Source organism: Bos javanicus, chromosome 9 (assembly GCF_032452875.1).
Source record: "Bos javanicus breed banteng chromosome 9, ARS-OSU_banteng_1.0, whole genome shotgun sequence".
Taxonomy (NCBI): Eukaryota; Metazoa; Chordata; class Mammalia; order Artiodactyla; family Bovidae; genus Bos; species Bos javanicus.
In genome coordinates this window covers 36,135,164-36,157,092 of record NC_083876.1, presented here as the reverse complement: position 1 = coordinate 36,157,092, position 21,929 = coordinate 36,135,164, and the positions used below count along the sequence as shown (strand labels likewise).

General features: G+C 42.5%; 1 protein-coding gene across 2 annotated transcripts in view; it reads right to left on the bottom strand.

Annotated features, from left to right (window-relative positions):
* Positions 1-13,398, bottom strand: part of HS3ST5 (heparan sulfate-glucosamine 3-sulfotransferase 5) — a 298,321-nt gene extending 284,923 nt beyond the window's left edge. The window contains exon 1 of one of the 2 annotated variants that reach the window (XM_061427520.1): positions 12,600-13,398. The gene's annotated coding sequence lies outside the window, so the exon portion shown is untranslated. The remainder of the gene's footprint in view (positions 1-12,599) is intronic. The other variant, XM_061427527.1, reaches the window with a different exon arrangement.
* Positions 13,399-21,929: the final 8,531 nt, after the last annotated feature.

The window sequence follows — 21,929 nt, the reverse complement described above, 5'->3', positions numbered from 1 at the left end:
AGCCTGACTTGCTCCATGGGATAGGTGCTGGGGCCGCCACAGATGCTGGCATTGTGTCCAGGGTCCAAGGGGAGCAGACCTTTGGCCCTCACCTCCCCTTACTCTCTCTCGACATTTAAAATGAATGTGGTGGCAGGGGGGCAGGGAAGCCGGGTCTCAAGGAGTGAAGTGATGGAGTAGTGGCAGGATCAATGGGGAAAAATACGTGCAGCAGGGAGTCTGAGGGAGGCTTGGCACACAAGTGGCTTTACCCCACACAGCCTGAGAGACTTATCACACCCCTCACAGCATCCTGACTGCCTCATCCTTCTTCTCCCACCATCTGTTTTACATCCAGCACTCCAATAGTCTTCATGTAGCTGGATAATTAATTATCTTGTTATAGGTCCCAACAAATTTGGCAACTACTCTTCTGAATACAGCACATTTTTTAAATAGAATTAATAATTTGTCCCAGGTGAAAAAAAAAAAGCTATCCAGATGGGAAAATATTAGTAATAAAAAAGTAGAACTACTTAAATGTATTTTTAAAATATAGTAGGCAAAAGACACTAACTTGTATTCCTTTTCCCAGAACTCTTCTTTTGGGTAAGGGATGCAAGGTCCACTGGAAATGGTATAAGTTCTCCCTTTTCATGAAATAAATGTTAACCTCCTTTACTGAGAAAATGTGAGTTATTCCAGATAGTTCTAAAAAACCAAAATGTTAAAAATTCTGAGTGATCAGCATCTCAGAGAGAACACATTGAATAGCCACTGAGCTCCTTAAAAAGAAGTCAAAGGAAAAAAATAAGACAAATAATGGATAGTTGCAGGGCCTCTGAAAGTTTCTGACTTTTATGGGCTCCTACAACCACAATTTCACTGCATCTTTGATAGCCTGTCATGTGCCAAACTCGTGTTTTCCTAGTGGCTCAGATGGTAAAGAATCCACCTGCAATGCAGGAGAACCAGGTTTGATGCCAGGGTCAGGAAGATCCCTTTGAGAAGGGAATGGTAACTCACTCCAATATTCTTGCCTGGAGAATCCCATGGACAGAGGAGCCTGGCGGGCTATAGTCCATGGAGCAGCAAACAGTTGAACACAACTGAAGCAGCTTAGCACTCGCGCATGCATGTGCCAAACTCAGTCCTTTGAATCAGTTAAGTGATATTCCTGGATGACAGCAGGTGCTCAGTGAATAGCTGCCTGATGCAGGAGTGATGACCTTGAGCTGCTATCAGATGTCGTTTCTTGCTGCTCACTCCAGCTGGTCGAAGCTGGCAAGTGATACTTGGTGGCAAGTGTTTAGACAGCAGGGACTAAGAGGCATACTATCCACCTGTGGTCTGGTGTGGACTGAGGTGGGGAGAACATAGACCTTGTTTCCTCATATGAGCATCCACAGGGCAACACGCAAAGATCTCCCATTCCTTTCTCTGCCCTACACTCTCTCCTACACCAGGGGCCCTTTTGCCAACTGAAGTTATAAAACACACTTGCTTCTCTTCTCGAACAACAAAAAGTGTCCTTCTTCTACTTTAAAGCCAGGCCTACTTTAAATACCAAAAGGGTCCTGGCACAAAGACTATGTATATGTGGATAGCTTTACTATATGTACAGCTACCAGAATGTCTATACCAGCTTTGTGTTGGGTGAGGGATGAAGGTGCAGGGCAGGCACTGGTGGAGGTTGGGAGGAGTATGTGTATACATACATACATACATTAGGGGGCCATTAACAAATAAATAATTCTATAGACTATGGTCTGTACTATACATAATAAAGGATCAGAAAACTATCCCATCCTAGCTCGGAGGGGGTGTGGGGAGTTGCAAAGGAGAGGAATAAGAAAACAAGAGAAGTGGTAAGGAAGATAAGAAGTTAGACAAGCAGAGAACCCTCTTGGCACAGGGGCTGGTATGTGCAAAGTCATGGACTTGTGAGCTATTCTTTGCTTCAGTTCAGTTCAGTTCAGTCGCTCAGTTGTGTCCAACTCTTTGTGACCCCATGGACTGCAGCACATCAGGCCTCCCTGTCCATCACCAACTCCTGGAGTTTACTCAAACTCACATCCATCGAGTCAGTGATGCTATCCAGCCATCTCATCCTCTGTCGTCCCCTTCTCCTCCTGCTCCCAATCCCTCCCAGCATCAGAGTCTTTTCCAATGAGTCAACTCTTCGCACGAGGTGGCCAAAGTACTGGAGTTTCAGCTTCAGCATCAGTCCTTCCAATGAATATTCAGGACCAACTTCCTTTAGGATGGACTGGTTGGATCTCCTTGCAGTCCAAGGGACTCTCAAGAGTCTTCTCCAACAACACAGTTCAGAAGCATCAATTCTTCAGTGCTCAGCTTTCTTTATAGTCCAATTCTCACATCCATACACGACCACTGGAAAAACCATAGCTTTGACTAGATGGACCTTTGTTGGCAAAGTAATGTCTCTGTTTTTTAATATGCTGTCTAGGTTTGTCATAGCTTTTCTTCCAAGGAGCAAGCATCTTTTAATTGCATGGCTGCAGTCACCATCTGCAGTGATTTTAGAGCCCAAGAAAATAAATTCTGTCACTGTTTCTACTGTTTCCCCATCTATTTGCCATGAAGTGATGGGACTACATGCCAAGATCTTAGTTTTCTGAATGTTGAGCTTTAAGCCAACTTTTTCACTCTCCTCTTTCACTTTCATCAAGAGGCTCTTTAGTTCTTCTTCACTTTCTGCCATAATGGGTGGTGTCATCTGCATATCTGAGGTTATTGATATTTCTCCCGGCAATCTTGATTCCAGCTTGCGCTTCATCCAGCCCAGCATTTCTCATGATGTACTCTGCATATAAGTTAAATAAGCAGGGTGACAATATACAGCCTGACGTACTCCTTTCCCAATTTGGAATCAGTCTGTTCCAGTCTGTTCCATGTCCAGTTCTAACTGTTGCTTTTTGACCTGCATACAGACTTCTCAAGAGGCAGGTCAGGTGGCCTGGTATTCCCATCTCTTTAAGAATTTTCTAGAGCTTGTTGTGATCCACACAGTCAAAGGCTTTGGGATAGTCAATAAAGCAGTAGATGCTTTTCTGGAAATCTCTTGCTTTCTCAATGATCCAATGGATGTTGGCAATTTGATCTCTGGTTCCTCTGCCTTTTCTAAATCCAGCTTGAACATCTGGAAGTTCATGGTTCACATATTGTTGAAGATTGGCTTGGAGAATTTTGAGCATTATTTTACTAGCATGTGAGATGACTGCAATTGTGCAGTAGTTTGAGCATTCTTTGGCATTGCCTTTCTTTGGGATTAGAATGAAAACTGACCTTTTCCAGTCCTGTGGCCACTGCTGAGTTTTCCAATTTGCTGGCATATTGAGTACAGCACTTTCACAGCATCATCGGTGCCTGAAGAACTATGGACGGAGGTTCGTGACATTGTACAGGAGGTAGATATCAAGACCATCCCCAAGAAAAAGAAATGCAAAAGGGCAAAATGGTTGTCTAAGGAGGCCTTACAAATAGCTGTGAAAAGAAAAGAAGCTAAAGGCAAAGGAGAAAAGGAAAGATATACACATTTGAATGCAGAGTTCCAAAGAATAGCAAGGAGAGATAAGAAAGCCTTCCTCAGTGATCAGTGCAAAGAAATACAGGAAAACAATAGAATGGGAAGACTAGAGATCTCTTCAAGAAAATTAGAGATACCAAGGGAAAATTTCATGCAAAAATAGGCACAATAAAAGATAGAAATAGTATGGACCTAACAGAAGCAGAAGATATTAAGAAGAGGTGGCAAGAACACACAGAAAAACTACACAAAAAGATCTTCATGACCCAAATAACCACGATGGCATGATCACTCACCTGGAGTCAGACATCCTGGAATGCAAAGCCAAGTGGGTCTTAGGAAGCATCACTACAAACAAAGCTAGTGGAGGTGATGGAATTTCAACTGAGTTGTTTCAAATCCTAAAAGATTCTTTGCTTGGAATTGCTCAATTGCAGAGACACAGCAAGTGATAGGAGATGAGTCCCAGGCCGGGCCATTGAAATAGTAAGGGCTTTGAAGGTTGAGCTAGCCTGAACTTTATCCTGCTTACAAAGGATGCTACAGGCTATAAAGCAGGGGAATTACATCATTAGGTTTGCATTCAGGAAAGAATTTTAGAAGCACTGAGGAAGATGGAGATACAAAGCTAATAAGGAAGCTAGTAATTCAGGTGAGAAATTCTTATGGCTTCAACTAAAGCAGTAGAATTGGGGCTGGTAGGTAGGTAGATGTTCAAAAGGCGACTGTCATGTCTAGGTGACAGACTAGAGGAAGAGAAGGAAAAATACACGATGATCCCAAGTTACTTGTGTTGCTACTGTGATTTTTTTTCTATTTTCTCACTTTTCTTGGGTATCTGGACAGATGACACTGCCAGTACAGAAAAGCAAAATAACAAAGTATTTGAGAAGAGGTAACATTAAGAAAGTAATATTGTATGAAAATCCTTGAACTCTTGATCTTACTGTTGGTTAAGTACAGAGCTGTGTATCTGTTATTCAAAGGATGCAAGTATTTGCAGAATTCAGAAATTTCAAAACTGAATGCTGCCAAGTAACCTTTGACTGTCTAGTCATCCATTTCAGAGTATATGGTGTATGAGAATAAGATAAATACCTGATTAAGGAAAGTAATTCTGTCTATAGACAATCAAGCAATAATAATTATAGCTAATTTTTATTAGCTCATTATGGTGTGCCAGATCAGGACAATAAGCAATAATGTCCTTCCTTTTAAAGAGTTATAGCAGGGTTACATGGGTACTGCATATGTAGGCTAGATTTGGGAACAGAAGATTGTAACTATACCTGAATAAACATAAAATGAAAATAACTACTCCCACTGGTTACCGAGGTATCTGCTGGCCTTTCACCTCCTCACATCTCCCTTATCTGCCCTGTTTTCTGCCTCTGCCTTCCTCCTTCTATCCTTCCTTCTGTGGATCCCTCAGTGGTCTGCTCTCCAGGTTCTGGATGCGTGAAAGGAGAATCTCTGAGTCTACCCCATTAAACCATGTGCCAAGTACCATCAAGAAAAAGGGGACAATCCCTGCCCCTTGAGGGGCACTCATTCAGGGGCCCATGAAACAGTTCTCAGGCCTTTTCCAGCTACTCTCAGGAGGGCGTAATCCTTTAGGAACTCCAAAGCTCCCTGTGGTGAGCCTTCTGCTTCTCTAAGCTTCCCAGGGCTCTTTGGTCCCATTCTATTTCATTCAGCTCCGAAAGAAGTGAGGTAGTTAAGAAGTTCAGGTCACAGGCAGCTGACTCACCAGATGCAGAAGTTCTAGTAGCATGGACTGGTGATCTGCTACCACTGCATGGGAAGCATAAATGCAACTATGTAGCAGGATCTTGGCAACCAACATAAATCTACTGAAAACAGATCCAATAGTTTACTAAAAATCTAGTTTCATTCTTTGCTCTCATGTCCACTGTACATACATAGGAAAACAGTGATATACATACACAGAAAAATAGGGTGATAAAGTCAGGAAATTAACCTTTATCGAAGATAAACCCCTCTTTTGTTGCAGGGAAAACACAAGGAAATAGGAAGGCATGGGTTTCTAGGCCCAGAAATACAGGGATGGTGTGTAGGGGCTAATTGCTACTCAGACATCTGTTGGTGTGGCTAAGTGTGGGCTCTAGGCCAGATGGCATGGGTTTAGATTATGGCTCCACCCCTCTAGCTAGAGGACATCTCTGGGCCTCAGTTTCCTCATCTGTGAAATGGAACTACTAATGACACATATTCCATTGATTGCATTGTGGGGAAGTAATGTGTTAAGACCTGTACAAAGCTTGGTACATCAGTAAATGTCAATTAGCTATTATCATTTATTATTTCTACAGAGAAAAAGAGGTAAATAAGTACATTCATTAGGACAAAATAAATGGAGGAATAAATGGAAGCTTTATAAACTGAGGATAGCCTACTGGCTACTGGAATTAATGAGTTATAGAAAAAAAAAACTAAGAATAAAATTAAACTTTTAAATTGAGTTACTCAAATTTAATCATTAGAGTTAGGAAATAGCTTTTTTACTTTAATCCATGAAAATGGTATAAAAGTATAAAAAAGAAAGAAATTTTTGTGCATCCTAATACTTCTACTCATAAGGTATAAACAGATAAATATAACAGTTGCTTTTAGTAAACCTTTCGCTCTTCCTTGTTTATTGTATTTGTATAAGAGGATATATCTTCCAAAGAATTGTGTGAGCATACATAGCTGGACCTTGCAAGAAAAAAATATTGTGAAGCAGCCATCCTAAAGCTTCCTCTCCATTTCTGTGGTTTATATCCAGTAACGCTTAAGTCTGAAACACTATTTCTTCTATTCATAGCCTTTTTTCAACTATAAGAGTATCCACAGAACCTATGCTTTGCAATGGAGAACAGCCAATTCAATACACACAGACACACACACACACATAGACAGACTGATAAACAGATAAAGAGAGAACAATGTACCCATTATGTTTAACCACTGCTGATGATGTTACAGTAATTTAAAGATTATGATGGTAACAGTGACATCAGTTACAACCTCCTGAATCTTCACTGTATATGACACTACATGCTAGGCATTTTCCGTATATTATCAAACCTAGATATAGAGAAACCTAGAATGCTATTTCCATAACCATATAACAGATCAGATTACTAGGAACTAGAAAGGTTAGGTAATACGTCCAAGATCCCACAGCCAACAAGCTGTGAAACAGGGATTCTAATTCAGCCAGGCCTGCCTGTACTGTTCCTCTCCTGTGATAAACACAATATTTATGTGAAGCACATTCAGAATTACTGTGATTTTTTATTGACTTGATTTAGCTATGGCAAAGAGTATTACAGTGACATTTTAATATGTTTCTAAATAGTTCCCTAAACTATACTCAAATAGTAAGATTGTTAATATTTATGATAGGAGAGTTGTAATGCTACTCCATTAGCAGTGTAAAGATTCTATTACTTAATGTTAATTATGTCTTATATGCCTTTAAAAAATAAAAGGTATAATTACAGGCAGTTTTCCTTTTGTCAACTTCTAAATTTAAACATTTTAATCAATTTATCACTTTACTTTCCTTCCCCACCCTCTTCCTTCATCTCAGGCCACTCAATCTTATAAAGATTGTTATTCCAGGGTCTCTAGATGGTAATGCCCTGAGGTCATCATGACAAATAAAAAAGTCTATACAATATTAAATCACAACCTTAAAACTGTGCAATTATAAAGATATGTAAAGTTTCTGGACTATCAACTTCTAGAAAATCCTTCATTAGTTCATGCAGTAAACATTAATTGGATGCTTACTGTATGACACATGGGTCAGAGCAGAATAAGTCTCATTTCACACCTTCACATTAAACTCTGTTCCTCTGGCAAGTACCATATAGGAACACATAACACTGACCTCTATGCAAAAAGTCCACATTATAAGGATATTATGGAAACATAAAACAGTCAGTATCACAACCTCTGAGCCATTAAAACTACTTAAATATGGCATCAGTTCTTAAGTTACCTAATTTTAAAAAGTAGTTGAACCTAAGAAAATTATTGAGTCCATTAAAAACTGCATTAAGCTACAGCACTGATCTAGCATTGCCCTAGTTCAGGTTATTTCTGCACTTCATGCCAATTGCCTTCCTTATGAATTCCTTAAGAATTCACTCTAATTTGAAAACTGTCATAAATCTCAGTTGCTAGAATGCATTTGCTTTACAACTTAACGGGGCCCCCCTTTGGTTCCCTGTTTAAGAAAACTGAAACAAACAAACAGACAAACCAAAAAACATCTGTTCAGAAGCAGCAGCACAGCACAGTGGACGGCCTGGGCCCACACACCAGCTCTGCCATTTTGTAGCTGTGGGGCTTCAGCCATCTATTTAGGCTTGCTGAGCCTCATCTTCCTCACCGGCTAAATGAGGATAATAATAAAAAAAAAACCAAACACCTGCTTTATCTACTTATTTTCTCTCTGGGGAGAGCAGGGCGGCTACCAGAATTGAGTTACATTATCAAAGTTCTTTGGACAGTGTCAAGCACATACTAAAGATTATGATGTGTTTTTTTAAATAACTTGTTCAAAAAAGTTTAGTACCCTCCCCATTTTTAACATCAAGACTAGTTGAGCATTTAATAAGTACCATTCTCCAGCTAATGCTGACCTCACAAACCACTTATGCCACCAAGAGGACTCTTCCTATTGTTCAAAGTTATTAGACAAGGGATTTCAAGGTGGCTCAGAGGGTAAAGCGTCTGCCTGAAATGCGGGAGACCTGGGTTCGATCCCCGGGTCAGGAAGATCCCCTGTAAAAGGAAATGGCAACCCACTCCAGTACTCTCGCCTGGAAAAATTCCATGGATGGAGGAGCCGGGTAGGCTACAGTCCATGGGATCGAAAAGAGTCGTACATGACTGAGCAACTTCACTTGTCACTTGTCCAGTGGTTAAGACTTCCCCTTCCAATGCAGGGGGCTGTGGGTTCGATCCCTGGTTGGGGAGCTAAGATCCCACATGCCTCCTGACCAAAACACCAAAAAACATAAAACAGAGGCAACATTGTAACAAATTCAATAAAGACTTTTAAAATGATCCACATCAAAAAAAAATCTTTAAAAAAAGAGTTTTTAGACAAAATGTAGATATATACCTAAATATAAATACATATATAAATATAAAGATGTATTTTATATGTATACATGTACACATGTGTATATGTATATGTGTAACTTACCTACTTCCCACACAATATCTGGGTAAAATGGCCTAAAGTCAAACAAACTCTGTAACCATCTTTTAATATTGACAGAGTTTTCTTTCGTAAAACTTTTTAAGAAGAGGAAAAACTGTACCATTCTACCAAATGTTAATTAAGACATGATAATGGAACTTGCATTTGAGGTTTAGAGAGGTTCATTTATCCTGCCTATACATTATATGGATCTCCAGACAGAATCTTTTACTTCTACTTTTGATAAATGTTAGCTGCTCTGAAATGGTTTTCAGTTAGATCAGTGATTTTCAACTCCACGTCTTAATAGTTTCCTTTAATTGCACTCCTGCTATAAAGGTTAGGATAACATCATGACCCTCAGAAACAAATATCTATTCCAGAGTGAGCAAAATTTGTCAACAGTTAAATTGGATTTCAGGGGGAGGGAAAAGTTACACTTTTGCTGGTTTTAAAGAATCTATTAAATTCACAGAAAAATTACAATGCAGTGTAGGATTTTTTCTCAATAGTAACAATTTAGGTCATAGTGAAATTAGTGAAATAAACCATAGGTTATTTTGGTTTTAAGGTTCCTCTCCCCAGCAAACCCTGGAGAAGGAAACAGCTACCCACTCCAGTATTCTGGCCTGGAGAATTCCATGGACTGTATAGTCCATGGAGTTGCGAAGAGTCGGACAGAACTAAGCAACTGTCACTTTACTTCCCCAGCAAAAAAGGACAGAACTTGAATGAAGATAAATCTGAGGTTTGAATAATAATTTCTTTACCTGACCTGTTCTCTCTTTTCAAACTATTCACCTTTACTTAAAACAAAAAAACTTCTATAATTCCATTAACAGACAAGAACTCATTTAATTGCAATAATCTCAGAATATGAAATATTTGAATAAGTTTTAAAGAGAAATTTTAAAAATTATGCACAAATAAAATATGCAAGTGTTCACATAATTTCAATGGCATAATAGTGTTACTGCTCATACCCAGAGATTTTAGTATCGATTTTAGCAAGTGTCCCTTTTACTAAGGGATTGCTAGCTCATTTTATTAGGAAGTTACCTTGAGAGTTACTTCATTCATGAATAAGCATCTCTAAAATAAAAGACTACCTCACCAGACCTTCCACAAGAGTCAGAGAATTCTTCTCAACTAAAATTTCCATAACACATTTCCCTCTTTCTAATGGACCCTGAATAACCATTTTTCTTATCTGCTCTTGTACATATAATTGAACGTATAAGAGATGTTATTGTTTCTGAGATTATAAAAATAAAAGGATGAGAAAAGGAGCATAAAATTTGTTGCATCCTATGAATTCAGGTTTGCTTTCTCAATACAACAGGAACATTTGCATTTACTCATAAATGAATACTAATGACATATGCAGATCCAGCACTGCTCCACAGAAATCACACAGGGAAAGCTAGAGCGGTGCACAGATAGTTCTATTTCTCCAAAGTATTCAGACAAAGAGTGACAGGATTAAAGTCAACATCAATTCTCTGAAGTTGAGTCATAGCTAAATGACACAGTGTGTTAAGAATAATGTTGAGATTTACGGTGAAAACAAAGCTGGCTAGTGAACAGCTTATATGATTTTTGAGTCAACAACTCATGATTGACCACCTACTTTGGGCAAAATGCTGCTTCCTTAAGTAAGTCACTGTTCTGCTGTTCTTTTTACACAGTGTAGGAGTAAGCACCCTGCTTCCATTGAAAACTCTTCCGTGTTATTTAAAATAACACTCAGCTCAGCTTTGTGTGTACTCCTGCGCTCAGTAAATACTTTTTGAATGAGTGAAAATTCAGTGAGTAAGAAGATTATTCATTCAAAAACATCTGTGTATGCCTGCAGAATGGTACGAACAATAATGCAAGCATAGTCAACTCTCTGTGGGCAGCACCTTCTCATAAAGAAGTCAAAGGGAGTAATTTCCACATTAAAATGTAAGCATGACGTCTGGCTTAACCTAGAAACCATGATCCTAGCACTTTTGCAAAACTCTGAAGAGTATGCTGGTAATTTCCCATATAATCTACTTTAGGCAACTATTTGAAAACATTACATTATTGATGATGTTTCTAAATATGTTATTAATCCAGGAAAGAGTATTTTTAAATAACTCAGAGTAATCTAGAAGGGGCCAGAGAAGTTTGTTGTTGTTGTTGTTGACTGTTAAGACCCTCTGCAGGTGAAGCAGTTGGTTTTAAGCCACAGTTTCTTTCCCATCATTATGTTTCTTATAATGTTTTCCTCTGTCTTCATCAGTACACTAGTGAATGACTCCATATTCCTAAAGAAGCCTACCCTGCTGCTCAGTCACTTGGAGGTACGTAGCATTGCTTTCATTTCTCCTTTTAAAAGCTTCACCAGGAAGAACCACTATGGCAACTTAAACAAAATCTGCTACAACATAATTGATGCCAATAAAAACACTCAAATAGTTTTGATATCCAATTTTGTAATCCCTTTCATTATTTTCAACTTTTTCTTGGAATAGAAGCTGAATATACTTGAAATAAATTGTACTGTGGAAACATTTGTCTAAAGCCCTGAAATATGTCAAAACTACTGAGCAAAAAAAGCTTTCAGAAGCACCAGCTTTAAATTACTTCTAGCAAATCAGTTTAGATAAGAGCACCTTTAGAGAAAGAACGCCCACCCACTCTTGCTCCCACCCCCAACCCGACCCTGCTCGCTATTTATCCAACTAAGTTTACATAAATCAGAGAAGAGTTACAGTGCAATTAAATGTATCCACAAAGTAATATGATATAAAGCACTTTGCAAATATTAAACCTCTCCTTACGGGATCAATGTTTTCCATGAAGAAGCTGGTATGCGGAGAGGGAGAGGAAGGGAAGAAGAGAGAGAGAAAGAGAGTCCGACCCACCAGGTTAGTACTAGGGAGACCGGGATGTGAGCGGCAGCTCCCTTGGGTGGGCACCCATAAGCACTCAAAGAGGGAAGCCAGAGAGCGGGGTCCACCAAAGCGAAGTGATTCCGGAGTTGCGACAGGGGTTTGTTCGCTCTGCACCTGGAACCTTCAGGTAGAGGCATGCGCAGGGGGCTGGGCGCTCCTTCCTCGCTTCCCTAAACGCGGTCGCCCAAGTGCCAGAAGCGGAAGTCTCTGCGCTCCAGTCAGTAGCCACAGCGACCTCGCGCACTTTTCAGTAACAACGGTATGACCACCCACTCCATTGAATCCACCTCCTGAATGTGTGTGTGCGCGGGCGTGTGTGTGTGTCGGGGGTGGGTGGGAAGGGCTGCGTGAACTGGGGCTGCCCTGGGGCGGGGACTGGTACTTTGAGGGGTGGGGGGCCTGCGGGGCGGAGAATGCACCCCACCCGCAAGTTCGCAGAGCTTTTGCCTGCCCGCTGCTTGCCCTCTCCTCCCGCCTGGAGGCCCCGAACTCGCCCAGAGCCGTCTCGCGCTCCAAGCGACAGCCCCACAGCCACTCTAGGAAGTGACTGTGTGCGGGCCCCCAAACTCTGCTGAACGCAGTTAACGCGTGTCCTCCCTCCCTCAAAGAGAACCCAGAGCGCTGCGCCCAGCTCAAGGAGACAGACAGACTGACACCAGTGAGTCTCAATTTACCCCGAGAATCATCCCTGCCGTTTTCCGTCTGGCACTAGTTTAACCCCAAGCCCCAGAGAACGTCTCAAAAGTCTCCCCCAGGCAGTGCCCAAGAGAACCGCGCCCCACAAAGCGCTTTGGCTGGCATCACAGCAGGTCACCCCTTGGAGACCTCCTCCCTTCCCATTTCCCCTCTAATCTACGAACCATCAGCCCCCAGGGGGCTCGAGCCCCTCCCTGGCGCGAGGCGGGCAGCAAGCCCTGCTCACCGAGGTCTCCGGCGGCTGCGGCGCGAGCGAGAGTCCAGGGTGCGGGGACCAGCGACGAGTCGCGCCGGGCCACGGGTGCCTCCTGCAGTCGCGGTGGCAGTTGGTCCAGTAGTTTCGGATGCCCTGGGCTTTGGCTGCACGGAGAGCCAGTCTGCTTGAATGGGAGCGAGCGAGCGGGGCAGTGCGTGCGCGCGTGAGAGTAAGAGGCGGGCGGGTCCTACACGCCGGCGGCTGCGAGGTCCGGGGCGGGGAGCCGAGAAGGGGAGGAGGCGGGCGAGAAGTAGTGGAGTTTAGGGCGCGTTTCCTGCACTTGCCGGAGAGGCTGGAGGCAGGTACGACAGGGCGCGCTCCCGCGGCGCGGGCACAACAGGGGCTGCCGCGGGAGCCGGAGTCCGCGCAGTGTCAGGGCCCGCAGACGCTCTGCGGGCGGAGGTGAGCATCCTCCTCTCCCCACGCCGGCACCGGCGCGGCCCTGGACTCTGAGCGCCGAGCGGAGAGCCTCCTGCGTCCGCGGTGACAGGTCCTCGGGCAGCCTGCTTCCTCCCGATCTGCCTAAAAGAGCAACAGTCAGTGCGGCTGGGATCTTCCCTTCCTGGGTCTTGGAGCCGCCGGGGCCAAGCTGTGTGGGCGCCCGGCTCCCCGCGGCTGCTGCTGTCAGGCCGCCGCCCGGCCCCCGGCGGCTGCCTCCGGCAGACGTGCCCAGCTGTGTGCGCGCGTGTGTGTGTGTCTAAGCGAATGTCTTCCCCTCCATCACTCGGGCACGCGGGAGGGATCGGGTCCCCGGCGACCAGCTGCAGAGTGGCTGCCAGTCCACACCCTCTCGGCTGTCTCCCCACCCACCCCGCCCTTACTCCTCCTCGCCTTCTCCCTCCTCCCCTGCTCCTCCTTCAGCTGCCGCTCCCGAGCTCCCCAAGGCCGGGGAGAAACCGCAACGAAAAGGGCGGAGGAGAAGGGTGGGGAAGGAAGCGCAGGTGTCTTCTGCCGAGAGCAGGGCTCAAGCACGGGAGCCGCCTGCTGCAGGGAGAGGGCAGGGCAGTACGCGGAGAAGGGGGAGGAGAGGATTTACCCCGAGGCCCCAGTCCTGTAGCTGAGCCACCGCGTGTCCCGCCCAGGCGCTAGAGCCCTGGGCTAGGAGCGCGCTGGGGAGGCAGAGTGGGCGCTCAGGGCTTCCAGGCCAACTGAAGTCACAGCTTGGGGAGCCCACGAAAGTGATCAGGGTGGCACAACCCGGGGTCACAGAAGTCTCTGAGGAGCTGAGACCGGTATCTCCGGGGTTAGAGGGGCCTAGACCTGGAGCTTGGGCACACAGCTGTCCAGGGAGCTCGAGTGTGGCTCCCCGCAGGCCAGGCGGGAGAGCTGGGGGCTGTGAGGGGTCGGGCGGCTGCGGCGGCGGCGGATCTCAGACTGCTGTGTGCCTCCCGAGTCACAGGGGGCGATCACCGCCTAGCTGGGAAGCGGAGAGCAGGGCTCTGCCTTTTTCCCGGTGCCAAATCCCGAACCGAGAGGCACACTAGCCTTCCCAGTTCAGACAGCGTCCCTCCTATCCCTTGCTCCCAGCAAAGCAGTGAGCACGGGAGTCTACCTGCTGTTTACTGTGCTCTCTACCTGGTTGAAAAAAATCCCATCTCAGCTGAGACTGATGTGTTGTTTCTTTTCTAACTCAGTCCCCTCCCTCATCATCTAGCCCCACCCAACCAAAATTTCCCAGAAAACTAGTATCTTTATCATGGACAAAGTTTTCCCCTGTGGAATTTTATTAAAAAGCAAACAACAAAAAAAATTTTTTTTTCTCTCGAGGTAGTAGGTCTCTTACTAATTCCATACTACAAACGTAGTACAAGGTAAAGTCTCTTAGGCCAGGAATCGCAGCGTTATTGCTTAGGAGGGCTGGTCTATTTTCAAGTAAGAGTCACAGAATGCAGAATCGAGTCAACCTGCGATCCTGGAGAGAGCTAGTCCATTTAATTAGAGGTCTGTTAGAATGATCACTAGCAACAACACTAGAAAGAATTGTGGTGCTTCCTCCAGAATCCATTCTTTTTTATTATGGTAATTTCACTTAGTTAATTTAGGCAATCTGAAAATGAAAGATTGGATGCAATTCACAAGGCACAGTATTTCTAGATTCTCATTGCAACTGCCACCGCACCACCTTCCCCACACCCACTCTCTCCACTTCCTGAGGTGGTGAACTCAGATCTCAAACTGCACTTTTTCAATTTCAGGATAATACACCTTGAAGGACAAAGCTGTTGAATTCCAGAAAGAGATAACTTAAACCTAAGTAAACTTATTTACCAACTACTCAGACAAAATCATAAGCTCAGCAGCAACAGCAAAATGTATATTGTTTAATCTATGGAGCAGGAGGAAAGATGGCTGTTTGCCAGATATGTGATCCATTAACCTCTTTAGCTCATTGTTGGCAACAATAGCATACAATCACATTCTTATGTTTGAAAGACAAGCGATTGTTTTTCCCCCATCTCAAAATCACAATGGCACATTATAGTTTAAAAGAAACCTCAAACAATAAAAGTAATAAGAAAGGAAGAAACACAGTTTGCTTTTTTCTGAACAAATGTTGCTGTTCTGTTTTTCTTGAGGGGAAAAATGCTGATAAGCAATAAAGTCTACAAAGGCATGACAATAGATTTTGAAGAATGCATCGCTCCATCTATCAGTCTTTTCAATTAGTCAACTTTATTTAAAATGTTTATTTAAATTATCTTTTTATTGGTATTCATTCTTTCTTTTGTGCCAGGAAGATTGCTGTGGAGGACGATGGGGTGAGATGAATCTAGTTTCTCAGAATTCTGTCTTGCTTCAGGTTTGTGTCTGGCAGAAAAGGAACAATGAGCAGCCTGTGCTTTCTCAGCAATCCTAACTTCTCCTCAGAGAACCCTCTGCTCTGTAGCTGACGGACTAAGAGACTGTCACAGTGATTTTGCCTAGCTTGTGCAAGATCATACTTGGGGCTGGGAGCAGGTACATCGCCAGAAACTATGAAGGAATGCTCTGGAAAAAAAGATTCTACCTAGCCTCTGGTTGGAGAATTAGATCAGGGTATATAACCTTCTCTGTGTGATGCTGTTCAGCTCCTCCAATAATAGAAGAAACATGTTAGTCCTGTGTGAAATTAAATGAATAAAACTAAGCACCGGATAAAGAGGTACAGCCAACAAATCTTTTTAAAATGCAGTTTCGAAAATGGTTGCAGATTCATTGGTTTGGTTTAGTCACCAAAGCCAAATAAAGTGCACAGTAATGAAAACATTTGGTTAATTAGAGTGTTCATTTGGTGAAGAATTTTTTTTTTTCTGAGCATCATCACACTCTCTTGTCTCATAAAGATGCAACCATTAAATATTGTTCAGCTTACAGTTTCAAATGGAGGCCATCTTCTCAGAAATGTATACACATTTGTCATTATTAGGGGGTATTTGATTTGTTTTCCAACTATATCTTTTATTTTTTAAATTAGCCAATCCCTGACATTTAGATTCAGTTGATTACGTAAATATTTTTTTAAAAAGCAACTCTTTGTGCCAATCACTGAAAACCAAAAGATGAATAAAAGAAGCCTCTGCTCTCATAGGCTGAATTCAGTAGTAACTAGGATTATCAGGTATTTGTTGTTCAGTCACCCAGTCATGTCCAACTCTTTGTGACTCCATGGACTGCAGCACACCATGGAGGGAGATGTCCCTCACCATCTCCCAAAGTTTGCCCAAGTTCATGTCTGTTGCATCAGTACAGTCTTATCTTTTGTTGTTGTATAGCCACTCAGTCGTGTTCAACTCTTTGTGACCCCATGGCCTGCAGCAGTCCAGGCTTCCTTGTCCTTCACCATCTTCCAGGACTTGCTCAAACTCACGTCCATTGAGTCAATGATGCCATCTAATCATCTCGTTCTCTGTCTTCCCCTTCTCCTCCTGCCTTCTATCTTCCCCAATATCAGGGTCTTTTCTAATGGGTCTTCACATTAAGTGGCCAAAGTATTGGCCAAGGCTCTTCGCATCAGGTGGCCAAAATATTGGAGCTTCAGCTTTAGCATCAGTCCTTCCAATGAATATTTAGGACTGATTTCCTTTAGAATTAACTGATTTGATCTCCTTGCAGTCCAAGAGACTCTCAAGAGTCTTCTCCAACGCCACAGTTCAAAAGCATCAATTTTTTGCAGTGATTTTAGAGCCCGAGAAAATAAAGCCTCTCACTGTTTCCATTGTTTCCCCATCTGTTTATCATGAAATGATGGGACCAGATGCCATGATTTTCATTTTTTGAATGTTGAGTTTTAAGCCAGCTTTTTCACTTTCCTTTTTCACCTTCATCAAGAGACTCTTTAGTTCCTCTTTACTTTCTGCCATAAAGGTGGTGTCAGTTGCATATCTGAGGTTATTGATATTTCTCCCAGCAATCTTGATTCCAGCTTTTTCTTCATCCAGCCTGGCATTTCTCATGTTGTACTCTGCATATAAGTTAAATAAGGTATATGTTATATCAGGTATAGGTCTGGTTCAATAGGAATCCTTCCTCTTTGTAGAAATGAGCCCCTGAGCCCACATCTCCATGCTACATCATTGTATTTGAATGTCTCTTGTATAAAAATTCTGGCTTTCTGTTAGGAAATGTTTAGCAGTCAGAGGCCTAAAAGTATAAGGCCACACCTGATTATAAGGGAACTATATCTTATGCAAGAAATGGGTCCACAGATCTGATGTCAGAAACAATGAGGATTTAACCCTCTCTAGGTCCAGGCCAGTGCTGACTAATAGAAGTATCATGCAAAGCATAAATGTGAGCTACATGTACAATTTTTAAAGCTGTGGTACATATCCACAATGGAGTATTACTCAGCCATTAAAAAGAATACATTTGAATCAGTTCTAATGAGGTGGATGAAACTGGAGCCTATTATACAGAGTGAAGTAAGCCAGAAAGAAAAACACCAATACAGTATGCTGCTGCTGCTGCTGCTAAGTCACTTCAGTCATGTCCGACTCTGTGTAACCCCATAGACAGCAGCCCACCAGGCTCCCCCGTCCCTGGGATTCTCCAGGCAAGAACACTGGAGTGGGTTGCCATTTCCTTCTCCAATGCATGAAAGTGAAAAGTGAAAGTGAAGTCGCTCAGTCGTGTCCGACCCTCAGTAACCCCATGGACTGCAGCCTTTCAGGCTCCTCCATCCATGGGATTTTCTAGGCAGGAGTACTGGAGTGGGATGCCATTGCCTTCTCTGCAATACAGTATACTAACGCATATATATGGAATTTAGAAAGAAGGTAACGACAACCCTGTATGTGAGACAGCAAAAGAGACACAGATGTATAGAACAGTCTTTTGGACTCTGTGGGAGAGGGGGGGGAATGATTTGGGAGAATGGCATTAAAACATGTATAATATCATATAAGAAACGAATCGCCAGTCCAGGTTCAATGCAGGATACAGGAGGCTTGGGGCTGGTGCACTGGGATGACCCAGAGGGATGGTATGGGGAGGGAGGTGGGAGGGGCGTTCAGGATGGGGAACACATGTACACCCGTGGCAGATGCATGTTGATGTATGGCAAAACCAATACAATATTGTAAAGTAAAAAAAAAAATAATAAAAATAAATAAATAAATATTCTATAGTTCATTTAAAAAGTAGAACAAACCAAGTAAAATTTAATAATATATTTTGTTTAACCTAATATATCTGATATTATAATTTTGACATATGATCAATATATAATTATTAGTGAAATATTTTACATTTTACATTATTTTTTACACTGTGATGGGAATAATTGCTCCCACACCCTGATTCTTGGAACCTGTAAATATGTTCCATTACCTGGTAAAATGGACTTGGCAGATGTAATTAAATGTACACACCATAAAATGGAGAGATTATCCTGGATTGTCTTAAGTGGGCTCAACCTAATCACATGAGTTCTTAAAAGCAGAGCATTTGCTCAGGGGCTGAGCGGAAGAGTTGTGGTACAAAGAGAATTCACAGAGATTCAAAGCCAGGGTCGGTGGGAAAAGGAGTGAAGATGACCTTTAGGAGCTCAGTGAGCTACTAGCTGACAGCCAGAAAGGAAACAAAACCCTTGCCCAGTAACCACAAAAAAACTGAATTTAGCCAACAACCTGAGTGATCTCGGAAGCAGTCATCTGCAGAACTTCTAGAGAAGAATTCAGTGCTACTGACACCTTGATTTTGTCCTTAGGAGACTAAGCGGAGGGCGCAGGTGAGCCATCTGTACCAGGACTTCTGGACTATAGCACTGTGTGATAATAAATGGATGTTTTAAGTCTTTAAATTTATTATAATTTTTATAGTAGCTCATACATGTACTGAGTCTTAAAATCTGGTGTGTATTGCACACTTCCAGTCAATCAGATGCGTGATCAGTCATTTCTGACTCTTTGAGACCCCATAGACTGTAGCCTGTCAGACTCCTCTGTCCATGGGATTTTCCATGCAAGAACACTGGAGTGGGTTGCCATTCCCTTCTTCAGGGGATCTTCCCAACTCAGGGATTGAACCTGCATGTCCTGCATTGGCAGGCAGATTCTTTACTACTGTGCCACCAGGGAAGCCCCCATTGTAAGCATACAGCTCATCTCAATTTGGACTATTTACATCTCAAATATTCAGTAGCCACAAGTAGCTAATGGTGATTGTATTGTACAGTGCAACTCTAGACCAACAGGAGTAAGATGTCTACAGAGTGCTAGATCTGTAGGCTAAATATGTCACCATCTGGAGAAAGAAGGGGAGAAGGCAATAGCGATCCACTCCAGTACTCTTGCATGGGAAATCCCATGGACGGAGGAGCCTGGTGGGCTACAGTCCATGGGGTCAAAAAGAGTCGGACATGACTGAGTGACTTCACTTTCACCTTTCACTTTCATGCCCTGGAGAAGGACATGGCAACCCACTTCAGTGCTCTTGCCTGGAGAATCCCAGGGACGCAGGAGCCTGGTGGGCTGCTGTCTATGGGGTCGTACAGAGTCGGACACGACTGAAGTGACTTAGCAGCAGCAGCAGCAGCTGGAAAGAGAAGATGTGCAAGGAAAGGAGGAAACTGGCAAGATCTCTCCTGATCCCCCATCATTGCCCCATGTGAATGGAGTAATCTCACTCATACAGAACACAGGCCAAATCTTACAAGTGAGACTGTCAGAATTCACTGCATTCTTATATTTTTGCTTTTACTACCTTGAGGCTACTAATAAAGTCTTTTGAATATTCCATTTTTGTTTCAGTTAAGTTTTGGAGCAATCAACAGAAGAGTTGTTGCTTCCACTTGACTTAATACTTAAGGTAAAGCATCATTTAGTTCCTGTAGTATGGGATGGGAGACAGTAGTCAAGGATAATCATGAAAGCATCCTAGGAGAAGAGGAATTATGTGGATTGATTTAACATTCCTAGGAAGGTTGTTATTTCCTACCGGAGAAACTATTTTCAGTATCAATCTTTAGAGGCCTATATTTTATTCTTATTAAGAAAGGCAGCATGTTTTCTAATCTAATTGCATTCCATGTTTAGCTTTGTACCATCATCATTTATCATCTTCCTTAACAAATAAGAATATATACTCTTAACCTATGAAATCTAGAGCAGGAACTAACCATTGTAATCTGGGACCATTTTAGGATGGGTTTGCCACACAGCTGTAGACCTGGACCAACTTTTAAAAAAATGGAGCATAGACCATGAGAGAGTAGAAGTGGAGGGGCTCTCCAGACTGCAAGGAGCAGTGGGCGTAACAATGCAAAGACCAGAAAGTGACTGGCGAGTTGACTGGCTGATAAAAACGTCCTTTGACTATACCAAAAATATTTTGTAAGGAAAGTTATAGCTAATGTTAAAGAGGGAAAGGTTAATTAGCTCTAGATCTGCTCTGTTCAATGTGGTGGCCAAGTGCATTGGAAAAGACCTTGATACTGGGAAAGACTGAGGTGAAGGGGGTGACAGAGGATGAGATGGTTGGATGGCATCACCGACTCGAAGGACATGAGTTTGAGCACGCTCCGGGAGATAGTGAAGGACAGGGTAACCTGGCATGTTGCCAGTCATGGCCTTGCAAAGACTCAGGCATGACTGAGCAACTGGACAATGAAAGCAAAGTGCATGTGGCCATGAAGCTGTTGAAATGTGGCGGGTCTGTGAGTATAAAATACATACTGAATTTCAAAGTCTCAGTGCCAACAACAACAATAAAAGCTTTTAAATATTTTATTAATAATTTTACATTAATTGTTGAAATGATAACCTTTTAGATACACAGGGTTACATAAATTATGTTATTAAATTACTTTTACCATTTAAAACACTTTTTAAATAGAGCTTCTAGAAGATTTTAAATTACATAGGTAGCTTGCACTTTACTTCTACTGGCCATCACTGCTGTAGACTAAGTGCTTCTCATACTTTAATGTATATATGAATCACTGGGGAATCTTGTTAAAATACACTTTAGAAACTGCCAGGTAAACTGCTGCCATGGTTCTTGGATTACACTTTGAATATCACAATAATGTTTTACAATTTCACCTGCAATATAGAACCATTTAAGATTTTTTAAAAAATTCTGTACCCCAAATATTGCTGTACCCCAAATTAATTAAAGGGATCTCTGAAGTTGTGAGCTGAGGATAATTATTTGTTATAGCTCTCTAGCAGGTGATTTTAACATATTGCACAATTGAGAACTACTATTTTAGAAACTCTTGTATAGAGGTGAACTAATTTAAATTTTATTTTGTAGAAAATGGAGAAGTTTATATATCAAGTGCAATTAATTTGTTGCTGGCAAATATTAATTTATTTATTAGTTTCTGCTGCTGCTGCTGCTGCTGCTGCTGCTGCTAAGTCACTTCAGTCGTGTCTGACTCTGTGCGACCCCATAAACGGCAGCCCACCAGGCTCCCCCATCCCTGGGATTCTCCAGGCAAGAACACTGGAGTGGGTTGCCATGTCCTCCAATGCATGAAAATGAAAAGTGAAAGTGAAGTCGCTCAGTCGTGTCCAACTGCAGCCTCCCAGGCTCCTCCGTCCATGGGATTTTCCAGGCAAGAGTACTGGAGTGGGGTGCCATTGCCTTCTCCGATTTATTAATTACTCTATGTAAATCATGGTGACTTATAGTCTGCCTTCTAGAAGCTTAAAAACTAATTACAGAGATAAGATACCTACTTAAATAATGGCAAAATAACATAGTTTCAGCATGACTGATACAGATATGAAGGTTTATAAGATTCCAGAAAAGGAAGAGTTAGTCTTGGGTGGGATAATTAGTAAATCTTCCTGATAGAATAGATGTATGAGAAAG